Raw genomic sequence first — 6000 nt, 5'->3', positions numbered from 1 at the left:
TACACAGTGTAATCTTGGATATATTGTATTTCATTTATTGTATCCAACGTTAATTTTTCCTAAACAGGGGAATCAGCTCCAAAAATAAATAATACTAAAAACAATAGATCTGTTGACACTGTTTAAAGGTGCATTTGAAGGTGGATCCCTGATTTGTGCTTCACACTTTTTGACTATTTCATAGTGTCAGCAGGAAGCTGTGGCACATTAACAAAGAGTTATACAGAATACAGCTAAGCATAACTTAAAATGACAATCTTTAATATTGTTGTGAAATAATGTTTATCTTTATAACATTAATTCAAAAATCTAAAGAAATGTGGTAATGAAAATGTTGGAAAGACCAACCTGCAATTCTGGTGTTAAACTGTAAATTGTCTCTTGGGAATTATGTCTAATTAATCCAGTCTTTCAGCTCAACCAATACATTCTGAGGAACCTCCATTTTTTTAGCGAGGTTATATCACTTTCCATCAGGACTACAGCAGCTGTAACAAATAAAATCAGATTAGGACTTCTGAAAGACCAGAATACCACAGTCCTGGGTTTATGAATTTCATAGATTGTTTTTTTATTTTATCGCTGCAGATGGTTGGGAAAATAAAAAAAGACAACTTTCTTACACTTTGTAAGAACCACAGTATAATGTCATCATGAGAAGGTTTGTACTCTGAGAGTTTTGAATTTGCAGGCAATTATCTCCTTTTTTCTCACAGAAACCAATCCAAATCATGGTGAGGCTTCTGTTTATTAATGTATTTTCAGTGTTTGACTATAAAGAAAAACTGACAGTATGTTCCCTTGGTTCTCTCAAGTGCTTGTGTGAGAAAAATCACATAAAACAGCATCCTTAAACCCATAAATTCCACAGTGCAGAACTAAGAAATCCCTTTTTAGCCAATATTTTTCAAAAGGCGAATCAGACTGCTTTTAGAATGTTTCAGACCTTGCTGTGAACTATACAAATTATGAGCACTACAGATGCTTTCTTTCATACAGTACATATCGTTTAGCACTTCTAGAATACTGTGGTTAAGTGATGCAGATATATTTTTTCTTCTTTTTTAATTTGGTTCTCATATTTTAATTAAGCAGTCATTTTTCTTTGTTGTCTGAGAAAGTTTAATTCCAGAAACAGTCTTTTGTCACTCTCTTTTCCCCAGCAGTGTTTTATATCATTTGGAATTCATTCATCTAACATATTTTGCTCAGGAGCAGTTTGAGCCCCGTTCTACTGTAGTGTATTTGCATTGACACTGCAATCAAGTACTGTACCTACTTCAAATAAACTTTTAAAAAACTTTTAGCATTACAGGGTATATTTTGCCAAGTATCTGATACTTTTGAGTTGGTGTATAAAGTGTCACTTCAACCTGTGAGGTGAAGTTCAGAAATCCTTGGTTGTGATGAGAGCTGCCAAGTTGCAAGTTGATGTTACGATTCACTGGCTTAAAGGCAGTTTGAAATTTGCTTTAAAAAATGGTGGCAGTTCTTTGTGGTTTATGCAGGAAGCCCATTTCACCATATGCCAACTGTAACGTCACTAGAATGATACAGTGGCCTTGCCAAAAGATCATCCCCTTGCAGAGTTTTCACATATTGTTTCACTGTAAAACATTAGGTTATTACACTAGCAATTCATATTAACACCCTACTAGCTTTCGGAAAAGTAACAATCTACTCCACACATTTATAGCAAAAAAAGGAAAACATTTACAGTACATGGATAATATGAAAGAAAAATGGCAGTTTGCACTCACGTGTATGCAAACCCTTTTCTGTTGCAAACCTAAATTAATTTAGGTGCAGAAAATGAGTCACACATTTAATTGTGTAGCCTCTGCCTGTGTGCAATAATAGTGGTTCACATTATTTCACATTAAATACACCTACCTCTGTGACGTCCCTCATTCAGATAGTGAATTACAATTAAATATTCAGCTATGAAGACCAAGGAGCTTTCAAAACAATTTAGGGAAGCTACATGAAGTTGGGACCCCTACAAAGCACAAACAGTGAAACCCACCAGTTTCCTTAGTGCTCCATTTGTGCTGATCTGGGCCTTGCTTTTATTCCTGGGATATATTATACATTTATAGAGAAGATACATTTGCATGATGGGCCACATTTCTCCGAATATTTTATTATGCTTTGCAGATTCAAAACTAATCATAGCAACTTTGCAGGTGCAAAATGATTTAATCTGTTAAGTTTCAATGCAATTGGAGCAGCAGTTTCCATTATAATGAGTTTGAAAGGTTTTTGATAATGCTAGTCAGGCCAGCAACTTGGTTGATGCAAAACCCCCATTTCTGTTACTAATTTAGAATCATGTCTGTTCCAGTACACCTGCTTGGTATGGAGCTGTTCAGCTTCTCACTCTGTGAACATGAGTAGTTTCACAAATATGAAAAAATCATAACAAAGAATATACAGTAAGCCTCTACTAATTTGAAATCTAAAATCTTATAATTCTATACAGAATTATATTCCCAAAGATTCTAGAGCTCCTTATAGTTAGAGTGGTTACTTTGTGGTCAAAAGTAAGGATTCACTTAACTAGAACCAAATAAATAGAGTAGTGGTTCCCCATCCTGGTCCACTTTTTTTGCTATATGAATCGCAGGCTAATTAAATTCAGTTGTCTAATTAGAATGTGTGGCTTAAAGCTCTTTATGTTGACATTATTGGAAACAGTACACTTGATGTTTGAAACTCAGGACTCAGGACTACAATATTAAGTTAATTAATGATCTAAACAATCAAGCATATCAATTAAAATAATCAATTAGCACTGGGGATTCAGATCTCAACTGGAATGAGAGCCAGGAGACACAGTGATCCCACAGCACTGGGCATGGGAACAAATTGAACCTGAGCACATCATTTATGGAGTTTACAAACGTTTGGGAGGATGACAGCAGCCAAATTAAATTTGCTTGAGATGTGATAAATCTTAATCATTCCTGTCATCGCCTCAATTTAAAAAAAAATAAATACCATGAGTTAGACTTCACTTTTGTGGCTACTTCTTAGTTAACTCCTCAGTCTTCACTGGAATCTCTTTTTCCTATGACTTGGGGGTTGGCTCTCAGCCAACCAGGTCAGACCAAATCTACTAAAATACTAAACACTCATACTAATTTTTTTTTTTACATTCTATTCTCTGGTGTTGTTATTATTCTTGGTTATTGTAAAAGGTAGCTTAAACTGAGATTCAATTAGGCACACAGTACCAGTACTCCTTTCAAATACAGCTCTGGGATCTATAATAGTTTTATATGAAAACATGGAAAATGACAAATTAATCTGCCCTGTCTGGGAATGTTTTCAGTACGAACCCTTGACTACTTGTATTGCCAAGAGTATCTTTTAAAAAAAATTGCCTCTAAGTCTTACATACTGTACTGTATAAAACTACAATATATAATGTTGGACTGCTATGTGTCAAAAGCAGCCTTTATTCTTGTCATATGATATTCCCAAAGAGCCATAGTGTTCACCACATAATTAAGACTCCACAATGGTATTATTGCTTGCACTTATACAGCATAGGCCGTTCTTACTGGTGAATCCAAACATATTCTTAACAAGTAATGTTGAGACTTCTCAGATGTTAATTAGAACTAAAATACATATACTGTAGTATTTAGATAAGCATATAGAGTCATCTGTTTGAGCCTTCTTATATTGGTTCCCTGTGGAGTTTAGAAAAGACCACAAAACACTGCTGCTCAGTTTTAAGTACTTGAATGGTTTGGCTTCTGACTGCATCAGTGAACTGCCATAAACCTATTCACCTATAGTACATGTCATTTGCAATCTGTGGACACTGGGTGTCTTTTCAGTTCTCAGAACAAGGCTCCAAACCCTGAGAGACTACCCCCTGCTGTTTCACTCATATTCATGGGTGTCATGAATAGTCATCACTTTTCATTCCATTTGTAAAACCCTCTTTTTAGCTATCTATTCTGTTTAATTTTTTTTTTACTAAATAGTGTATTATAACATTTTTGCTTTTGCCATTTAAAGGGTAACACACTTTATCAGCCGTAATCACTGTATAAAAAAGATGCTGATGATGATGACTGGAATAGAATCATGCTGATCATCATTATTACTGCCACCATTTACACTGTACAGTATATAACCCTTGAGGCACTATGGCACTTTCTGACAACCTGCTTCTCAATGTAATCATGCAATCCATGCATCCGTTTCCAAACCCCTCTTGTAATTCTGGGCCGCTGGGGAGCCAGAGACTGAGACACAAACACACACGCTTGCACACCTAGGGCTAACTTTCACAGAAACCAGTTAACCTACCAGTACGTTTTTGGACTGTGGGAGGAAACCCATGCAAACATGAAGAGAAGATACAAAATTCCACGCAGAGAGCACCCCTGGTCCAGAATTGAACCCAGCGATCCAGCCGTGCGAGGAAAAAATACAAACCACTGCGCCCTCGTGACACCCAGAATAGTGAAATCTTTTCACAAAAATATAAATTGTAATGTCTAAAATGATATGTCCACTTTTTACTTTGCTTCTACAATAATAATTATATAATTACTTTCAATATTCGTAGCTTTATGACCTTCAATAAGTTGTAAGATTGTGTTAAAATAATATATACTGTACAGTATATTAATTGTGAATATAAGATCTTTGACACATTATTTCCAGTACCTGATGGAAAGCTCCAGCATATATTTGGTCTCTAATCCTAAGCAGACTGTTTTGATTGAAAGACTGGAAAACGTACTGTAGCCTTGGTAAAGATTAACAAAGTTCCACACAATGTCCAGTCACCTGTGGTGATACATGAATCTTTCTGCTTCCCAGTTTATAACTGTATTTGTATGCAGTTATCATGAAATTACCATTCAGTTGTCTCAATACTGTAAATAAGTTTAAATTACATTTTGTACTGAACTTTTAATTATTATTTTACATACTGTACTGTATGTCTGATTTGGACTGAGAATAGGCATAATATACTGTATTTTGAACTTGTAAAAGGATTATTACCATGCCTACATGGGCTATTATGTACAACCCAGAAACTATAAAACTAAATATGCTAAATTTTTTCAATTATTCCTATACATATTTTTCACAGGTTTAATCATGTTTTGAATTATCCTGGGTCAGACAGGATATAAAATTTAGTCTGTTCTCTCTATATTTCTGCAATGTTTTTAAGATATAGTGCAACAGTGTCATTGTAATTTAGCTTCTTGATTAACATTGTTTTTATTTTTTTATGATTTTAACATCATAAAAAGTCATGTCATCATGTTGAAATCCATAATGTTGATATCATCACGTAATCATACACATCATGTTGAAGTGTATTGAGATTATCATAACAATACACATCTTACAAATGAAAAACACAGTTTTATTAAATGTTACTGTACCTGTGAAAGTTTCTCATTTGTCTTTCCTACTACTATTTTTTAAATAATGTAGCATTAAAAAGAGATACTCCTAACTTACTCAATGGTTTATTTAACAATTACATACTGTAAACTATTTGGATGTAAGGCATAGACTAAAACATCCCCACCTCAGCTGTTTAATGTAAAGGCTCTAATGTTGACAAAACAGAGAGCACCATTTGCTATTTGTAGGGAGATGTAAATGAGGCTTTTACAGCCTTGTTGTATGTTTTGTCGAGACTAAGATTAATGTTTTCCATTCAGATGAATGCCACCATGTTTGAAGAGAAGCACACCAGGAGGATGATTCAGGAAACATACAGTTACAGACAGAACCTGTTGATGGTGGGAAAATTAAACTGTAGGAATGCACTGTATGCCTTTCCACTAATTGTTGGCATGTTTCTTACTTCAAACTGTACTGTGAACGACTGTAATTTGCACTTTCATCTTTGTGAAAGGGTCATAACAGAAATAAAAATGTGCCTCGATTACCTTGAAATATAAAGGGAAGATTTGTACAACATGGAAGTCTTCTGCTCTGAAACTCATTTAA

Source organism: Lepisosteus oculatus, chromosome 2 (genome assembly GCF_040954835.1).
Source record: "Lepisosteus oculatus isolate fLepOcu1 chromosome 2, fLepOcu1.hap2, whole genome shotgun sequence".
NCBI classification, from domain to species: domain Eukaryota; kingdom Metazoa; phylum Chordata; class Actinopteri; order Semionotiformes; family Lepisosteidae; genus Lepisosteus; species Lepisosteus oculatus.
Note: the sequence above shows the minus strand (reverse complement) of the source record.